At 45.5% G+C, this 8887-nt stretch overlaps 1 long non-coding RNA gene across 1 annotated transcript in view; it reads right to left on the bottom strand.

Annotated features, from left to right (window-relative positions):
* Positions 1 to 4153: 4153 nt before the first annotated feature.
* LOC109368846 overlaps positions 4154 to 8887 on the bottom strand; it is a 42885-nt gene continuing 38151 nt past the window's right edge. Inside the window, exon 6 of the long non-coding RNA XR_004160537.1 lies at positions 4154 to 8783. This is a non-coding gene — a long non-coding RNA (uncharacterized LOC109368846). The remainder of the gene's footprint in view (positions 8784 to 8887) is intronic.

Genomic DNA, 8887 nt, shown 5'->3' with positions numbered 1-8887 from the left:
CGTCACAGCCTGTGCATGCAGGCAGATGCCAGCACAACCCGTCCCTTATCACAGGAAGGAGCTACGTGGTCAGATGCAGACAGTCATATGGCAGCTCAGCTGTGCTGGAGAGCTGCTGGGTTCCTAAAGCCATTTAGATGCATTAGCAAGGACCATCTCAGCAGCATTTAAGCCTTGGCAAGGAACGTGACTGTGCAGGCATACCCTTGACTGGGGCCATGGTTACTAATTCATGTCCATGCTGCCCAGCCAAACGGGCCTTATGTCCATTATGGAATACAGATAATGATCTGTTAAATCACTGCTCTTTCCTTTTGTAAGATTTCCTGTCTGCTGGGTGCTGATGTTTGTAAGCGCTGCAAGGAAAGCAACATCGATTTTTCCTCAGGTGGAGGATTTCAGGATGCCACGTGCCTCTTGTTTACTCTTCCAAACACTTCTCTGAGAGCCGTGGCTTTGCACACATTGTAAGCACAGCCTGCATCAATATCCTGAGGGGAACTGTGATTCTTAATTAACGACAGAGTCCTTCTAAAAGTGTCTCAATTAAACTTGTACATCAGGGCATCAGTGTGCTGGGAAATTTCCCATTCCTCTCACATGGAACAAGCTGTTGCCATCTGCAGAAGATATTGACAATAATGCTGAGTTGATAAGCACACTGCTTCTGGGCTTGTGGATAGAGCTACCTGTTATGCCTTTTCCAAAGGGGCTTGTGCATAATGAGGTCCTGCACTTGCTTTTCAGAGCTGCTAGGTTTTCTAACTGCACTTGTGATCATCATCAAAATCAGACTGTGCATTTCAGATGAGAGAAAGAAGAAGGGAAAGTGGATCTTAAGTTCTGAAATAATTAAAGATGGCTCTGAAAGAGTTTAAAAAAAGATGAGATTGTGAAAATAAGTAACAGCAAAAGTCAACACAGAATTGCTAGCTATCAGAAGATAATGGTGGTCTGTAACAGTGCTTTTCACCCTGTAACATGACATTGGCGTCGAAAGTCTGGTCTGCACTTAGAATTTGCTAGCATAATTATACTGCTAAAAACACCAGTGTAGCTCTGTTTGGACACACTTATTTCAAAATAAGAACATTCATATGGGGTGGAAATACTGGTGTAACATAAAGTATAATTATAGTGGTAAACTTCCCAGTGCAGACAAACCCTAAGGAGAAAAAGTTTGTCTCCTCTATTGTGTGCACTGATTTTAGAAGCCACCTCTGACCCACAGTCTAAAGAAGGAACACATCCACCCCAAGGACAGGTCCCACTGCCTGCATGTTTCTCTATTTGCCAGTTTCGAAACAAAAAGCTGAATCTTACAGGAGAACTCACCTTTCCACAAGAGTCTGGAAGGAGGAGGTTTATGGCCAAAGTGACTAAGTGACAGCAATGCCTTTGGTCTAGCTCACTGCTTCCTCTTTGCAGTTCTAACGTGGGAAAACAAAGCTGTGGGATAACTGGGGGTGGGGGAAACGCAGGCATGGTTGGTCCAGGCAGTGCCTTTCCCTCAAAGAGAGAATTCTGAGCACAATGCAGCCTGTGCTTCCAGCCCTCTGGAGGAGTGAGGGCCGGAAGAGGTTAATGATTGACCCTAACCCACTGCCTGAGAGTGGGCTGAATTGGGGCTGAGGCAGCAGAAATTCCTGCTGACGGGACCAAAGGGGTCACCTACTGATAGACTTCAGCTCTACGCACGCTCTGAAGAATGTCCCTGCTGACAATGTTGCTCAGGCCACTGAAAAGGTAGGAACCTCATTGGGCTGCTCTGCTGCAGGACTTTTCAGCCATTTTCCCTTGAAAATGAATGATTTCAGCCACAGGACTTAGGCACTGTAATCCCAAAGGCCATCTGTGAGCAGCCCATGGATCTTCCTGCCAGTGCCTTGCTCAGCCCAGCCCGCAGTGACACAACACGTGGGTTTCAACCACTTCCTTTGCAACACTGCCTCATGGATCTTCCCACCAGGAATGCTATTTCCCTTTGCTAAGCTCTTTGTGTTATTTCAGTCATATCCAAGGAGCTATTCTGCTGCGTGACTCAGCCCTTGAAGACATACAGCTCCTAAGAGAGGCAGGTGTAGGCTTTTAGTCCCAAGTGTGTTGCACCAAACCCACTAAAAAGTATTAAGAGTGAAGACAGAAATGCTCTCTCTGGACCCAGAGACTTTTTACTACTTATTTGTGCCAAAGGACTCTGGAAACAAAGGAGAGAGGTCACAGCCTGGTTAGAGACAGAATTGGTTCTGCTCAGTGACCTCTCCACTGAGACCTCCAATTGCTCCCTCAGCTAACTTCTGAATAGAGAAAAGTTGCTCTGAGTTCTTCAAATTTTTGGATAATTTGTTCTCAGAGCTTTGTCTGCCCCCAGGAACTCGGAGGTGTCGGGGAGGCATAGGAAAGAGCCTCTGGCAGAGGGAGTTTTTGCCTGTGCTCTGGCAAATAGAGCGTGGCGGGACACGGTGAGTGGGAGAGGCCTTCAAATAATACTGCGAACATAGTTTTGTGAATTTATCAGTGGAAACCCCTCAGGAGAGAAGTGAGTCACCAGAGGGTTTCACAGCAGGCTGCAGACATCACCCAGCTGTCAGGGAGGAAGCAGATTCCCTTCATTTTGCAGCGCTAAGCAAGCGACACGTTTGCACCAACATTATGTCAGGAAAGAGCACTTAGAAGGGATGACTGATGCAAGCAAAGCAAAGTTCTGCAAGGACACTTTTTTAGAGGCCCTTTTACATTTTGCAGGGCTTCTTGACATCCAGAATGCCTCATCTTGCCTCATGTGTTGTCTGCAGGAGGAGCCCAGCTGGAGCATTCAGACTGTGTTGGGCTTCAGCCCCTGGCTGACACCTGTGCTCGTGCTCAGCTGCCATGGGCTTTCATCAGACCAGAGTCACACAGAATATGCACATATTTTAACATAATCCCTCAGGATAGAGGGGGAAAAGTCTTCTCTACACAGTTATGGCAGCTTTGCATAGCTCCAGGTGGTGAGAAAAATCTAAACGTGCTTTTACAAAAGCAATTGCAGGAGAAAAGTGTCCCACCACTGATGTCAGGCCATGACCAGCACAGCACTCAGACCTTGCATATAAGGTACTTTGGGTGCCAGGAACACCCAGTAGTTCCCCTGGCTCTTCAAAGGAAGTGGCAGTCTCACTGAAGAAATTGGCCACTGTTGTTGAAACTTCTTGCATGGAAGAGACAAGAAGCAGAGCCATTCCCCACCAGGTGACCCTGTAAGAGGCACCCTGTACAGACATACTTGTAGACTCTCCCTCAGCTCAACAGATAACTTTGCATGGCCACAAACACAACAGGAGCTCTGTCCGAGTCCCTTGTCCCAGCTGTTCGCAGCTTGCAAGATGCAGAAACAGCAGCGATTCCTCTTTCTTCAGCTCTGCACGAGAGACTCACAAAGTCCTGTCTGTGCAGAAAAGCTGTTCCCTAAAACAACGCCTCGACACGATCCGGAGCTGGTCCCTCACGCAAGGACAGCAGCGCGACCCAGCGCCACCTGCCGCCGAAACGCACCGCACCTCCTGGAGCACGAAGTCCCGTGCAGGCAGGAGTTGTCCCTAAAAGCTGGCGGACATCACCAAAACCAACGATTAAGGCTGCGCTGCCAGCTCTGCCCCCGACGTGGGACAGCAGCTCGGTTTGGTGTTTGTTAAAGGCTTCCTGACCCAGCCTGGCCCCCTCATATCAGCTCTGCTCGTAGATGGACTTTCGTACATCTTTGTTACCAAAAGCAAAAAGATAACGAGGGACTGTCACGGTTTCAGCTTTCATTTCAGGCTTTGTAATTCCTCTGAATCAGAAGCAAGAAGTGAAACCGTAGGATGGGGATGCAGTGTAAATCCCCAGATAGATCCAATCTGATGAGAACCAATCTCCCATCAGCTCTGTAGTGCAACATGAGCTACATCACGGCTGGACCTTAGCAAGAAAGCCACAGAATCACAGAATCATAAGGGCTGGAAGGGTTCTCTAGAGATCACTGAGTCCAGCTCCCTGCTAGAGCAGGTTCTCTACAACAGGTAGGAGAGGAGACTTTGTAAACAAGTCTGAGCAGGAAACTTGGTCAGCACCTGAAGATAGGATGGCTATGACATGCACGGAAGGCGAATCAATGCTAACACACACTAGCAGCTTTCATTAAAGGATTTAATGGTCAGTTTAAACCAATCTGAGTCTGCTTCCTTCCTGCCATATATTGCCATCAGCTCTCTTGTATGGGTACCAGTCATCATGGGGTTTGGTGCAGTGCCAGACCTGCCTGCTGATCCAGTTGAAAAACAGCCCTGAAAGTAAAATGTCTTCAGGCAGGCAGCAGGCGAATCCTTTCCAGCCCAAGTGCCAGCACTGAGAAGGGAGATGGCAGGAAGATGCAGCCTGGTGCTTGGGGAGGACAGGACTGCTTCTTTCGAAACAGTGCAGATCTAAAGCATGAATCCACACTCCCGGCAGAGGAGAAATCATTAAGTTCTTAACAGGTGGCAAGGGGTATATACACAAGTGTCCCCACTGAGTACACTTACCTCAGAGATGAACTTTCATGAGAAACATTAGAGATTACAGAGAGGAAACAAACTGAACTGCAGTAGCAACATAATAGTGCCACCTGTAAAGTCACAGGTCTAGGTGCTGAAAGTTCACTCTGTCAAATCAAAAAATAAAAGCAGGTAAAATAGGTGTTTGCTTCATCACCTGCAATCCAGCCTGCTTTGTGTGTACTAAGGCTTCCCAGCTTCGATATGGAACACATCCAAGGTAGAGCAGTTTACTTTAAAAAGTGGCTGAGACAAAAAATCTTTGGGGATTGTATATACCTGTATATATACAAATAAGTGTGTGTGAGTGTGTGGGGGGGAGGTGTATAAGAAGAACATAATACAGTACACAACTCTCACATGAGTAAAGGCCACCAAATGTTAGTGGAAGAAGCTCAGTGATGTCAGATTTATCCTTTCCATAGTGAAAATCAGTGTGGGCAGTTCTGTAGATCTGAGCCGATGTGAAGCACCAGATATTGGTTTCTGAGTCTACAGATCTGGAAACACCAAATTTTAGAGAATGTGGGAGTTGCACCATTTTGCACTAGTCTAAATGATGTCAGTTAATCATGGATGTTCTGCACTTCTGAAAAGAAATGGCCCAGCTTAGTTCATTTTTGAAAAGAAATGGCCCATCTTAGTTCACTGGTCACCAGAAATCAGATGCAAAACATTGTACCCTAATCCTGCATGTCAAACCAAGACAAAAGTTCATAGTTTTGCTTCCCAAATGAACGTCATCCTCTTTAGAAGGGAAAGCTGCAAAGTAAACAAAACAGCTGCTTCTTTCTGCTTTCTGAAATCATTTCAGCACTCGCTTCAGAGAACTGAGCCCTGATGCTCTCTACTCATAGGGCTGAACATAGGGCTTTCCTTTCAGCAAATGATTCAGCTCTGTCTGGATGGTCTCACCTAGCAGAGACATAGCTTAGACATGAGCCACTCAGGCATTTCCTCTCAGACTGTTAGTACAGATGCCAGTCAGTGCAAGGGGCGCAGACGGTTTCTTGCAGTGTGGAAATGCTGCTCCCAAGGAGCTCTGCGGGGGCCGTTTGCACGTTTCACATATCAGTAGGCACGGCCAAGTCATGGGAGAGTGACTCGGCATGGCCAGCTGTGCTTGTCCCCAGGGCCACAGTTTCCTAACTGTGGGATGTGGATGAGGCTGCTTTCGCCAGCCCTCTCTCCAGAGAGACAAGGTAACAGTTCAACTTGTACCCATGTCCACCCAGACGATTTTGAGAGATGTGGTTTAATGGCATGGTGATGGTGGGTTGGTGGTTGGACTATGATGATCATGGAGGCCTTTTCTTCTTAATTATTCTATGATTCTACTTGCTGGGCTGGCAGAAAACAAATGAGTGACACTGCCTATTCAAGTTATAACCAATTGCACATTTAAGAATTTGGCCTTTTGATTTGTAAATGGTTCTCATTTTTATTTGAAAAGAATTTTAGGGCAATTTGGAACCTGTGCTTTCCTGAACACTGGAAAATCAGAAACACAGAGCGTCATCTCCAGCCTATCTCCAGGGCAGAACTTGGTGAGGAAACCACTGACAGGACACAGCATTTCCAGCATGTCAGAAGTCTGAGCAATTGTGGATCACCTCTATGTTACAAGCAGGGGTAACGAGAGCATTGATGGAATTGCTTCTGTGAGTGATCTAAATCCATGCCACTGGAGGAGAAAGAATAGAGCTCTAGCCTTGATTCTGACATTAAAGTTTGTTTCCATCAGGTCCACAACTCCAAGTGAGCCAGGAGATCTCTCCTAACCACCCATTTAGTTACCAGCCCCTAGCACACCACTTGAGGTAGTGACACAGCAAATTAGTAAGGGATTCAGTGTCACACCATGAATCAGGTAGAGGTTCATTCAGGAGGGCACTTATTTACAATTACGTCAGAGCAATTCTGTTAGGGCCAATTATTTGAAAGTTACTAAGCAGACAGGCGAGCAAACAGAGAAAGGCGGACATTTGGGTAGATCCTCTCTATTTAGCAAGAAGGATACAGAAGTATTGGCCTGGCAGCAGCCCTTTCAATATAATAACATCATAGGGACAGGAAATGCATGCTGTTTTCTAGCACTGAATTTCTAATTCTGGCATCTTGCTTCCTTCAAACAGTTTTTGTCTTGTATGTAGCTGCACTAAAGCATTATTATCTCTTGAAAGCCTGGCTTGCAGCTTTTTGTGCTACAGCCGAACATGAGCAGCTTTTTGGCTTTGTAAAGAGCAGTACATTATTGCTCTGTCATCAGGGAAAATTGAGAAATTTCTTCAGCGACAGAGGAGATGCAGAGGGAGAGAGGGAGGAAATACAGCTCTGTAGCTTGCTATGGGCTCTGCTGGTTTCGTCAGTAACTGTACAGCTCTTATATAATATCTTTAGGTAATAGCCAGCTCAGCCTCACAGAATTGATGTGGTCAATTTTTTTATGTTTTTTTTTTTTGAAAACAGAAGAGGATCTGAATATAGCTGATAACTTTGGGTAACTGGAAGAAAGACAAAGACGATGCAGTTAAAGCTGCAGCTGGCATGCATGGCCTCTAAAGGGAATCTATGAGAAAGTGACTTTGTCACTGATTCTTCCTTGGCTACATATGGCAAAAGTATGACCAAATGCTATGATGGCTAAGAATCTGAAAACATACTCAGCACACTCCATACAGCTTGGGGAGTCCCACCCATACCGAGCACAGAGGCACAGTTTGCAGAGTGGAATGGGAATAAATATTGCGTTGCACAAAACAGCAGCAGAATTGCAGGAAGCTTTACAATATTACAGCCCTCTCGGTTAAAAACACAACCAGAGGAACCCACATCCCTGATCAGTGTAATCACACTGGTACCACACTCCCCTCCTCACATTTCCCCCACTTAGAACAATGTACCAGGTATATATCGGTCAGGCGAGCACCTTGTGGGAGTGCCTGTGACTTGACATGCCAAAGTATTTGGAAATTACTGGATAGCAGGAAATCTGATCTCAGTGTATGCCAGAGACAAAAATACCCCAGCATTGCATCATACCTGCAGTATTATTTATGGCTTGCATATTTACCCAGAGGGAAAAAGGAGGCTCTTCTACTGTGAATTATTATTATTATTAACTTCAAAATGTCCACTGTTCCAGTGCTGAAATCCCACTTGAGCTGCCACTGTTGATGTTCTTCCCTGTTAAAACTGCTTTGGTGGTGTAATTGTCACTGTATTTGAAGATGGTAACTCCCTTCACTGATCCGTTCAGGCAAACCAAGCATATGGCACTGTAATTTTGGGCTTATTGAGCAGATGACTGATTTGAATAGCCTGAAATCCATCTCCAATAGCTACACTATCAGTATCAAATTATACTATTCCAGGATATACTGGATATAGATGTTTTCTTGGTCCCTTCAACTGCACCTTTGGCACCCAGTGCACTTGCCATGGCGTCAGCTCCCATGTTTGGAGCTGTCACACTGACATGTGAGTAAGGTGCAGCGTCATCAGGGACTTTTCAATACCCAAACGTATCAGCTGGCACCAGGAAGGAGAAAGGAAGTGGTGAAAAGTCATTCCTTCTGGTGGCATCGAACCTTGAGATTGCATCATGTGAACAAGAACAGCCTCACAAAACCCTTTGTGCCTGCCTGGGGATTTTGATTTCCATTTCTCATTTATGAGCTGTAGCTGAATTTAGTTTCAAGCTATGACATTCCTCTCTCTTATTTGTTCCCATCTGTATTCTTGGTTCATCCCAAATTAGCCTATGGCCCAACCTAGACCGTAACAGTCAAGGACTCAGTTACGACTTGTGCTGCAATCAGATCTGGGAACAAATGATTTCCGTTTTGTGGTGTTGATGGGAACTGTGCCTCTGAAAACTCGAATCCAGAGAAATCCAGATGGTCCAATCGCCTCCCTGGGTGGGTGAAAGGAGCTCTGCTGGCAGAGCTGTTTCCATGCTGTTGTGTTGGACTATTGCGAGCGCAAATTTCTTTCTTTGTCCTTTAACCCAAGCTCACATACACGTTTTTGGTGGGTGGCATGTTTGGCTCTCACACTTATTGTTCCTCTGACTGACAGTTGGCAGAGGTTGGTGGGTGATTTTCATGACAAAAAGGCTTTTGTTTGGTACTCCTTTCCAACTAGCAGATGAGAAGCAAAGACACACACAGCAATATCCGATGAACATAGTACAGCTCTTTCCAGGGATATTTTCTTTTTTATCTTTTTCTGTAACAAAAATAGCATTTTCACCAAAGTGTACACATTTCTGGAGAATGAATATATATATATATATATATATATAAAACTGGTGTTACTCCTCCAGAATAAAT

This window comes from Meleagris gallopavo, chromosome 8 (genome assembly GCF_000146605.3).
Source record: "Meleagris gallopavo isolate NT-WF06-2002-E0010 breed Aviagen turkey brand Nicholas breeding stock chromosome 8, Turkey_5.1, whole genome shotgun sequence".
Classification (NCBI taxonomy): domain Eukaryota; kingdom Metazoa; phylum Chordata; class Aves; order Galliformes; family Phasianidae; genus Meleagris; species Meleagris gallopavo.
Note: the sequence above shows the minus strand (reverse complement) of the source record. Positions and strands in the feature narration are given on the sequence as shown.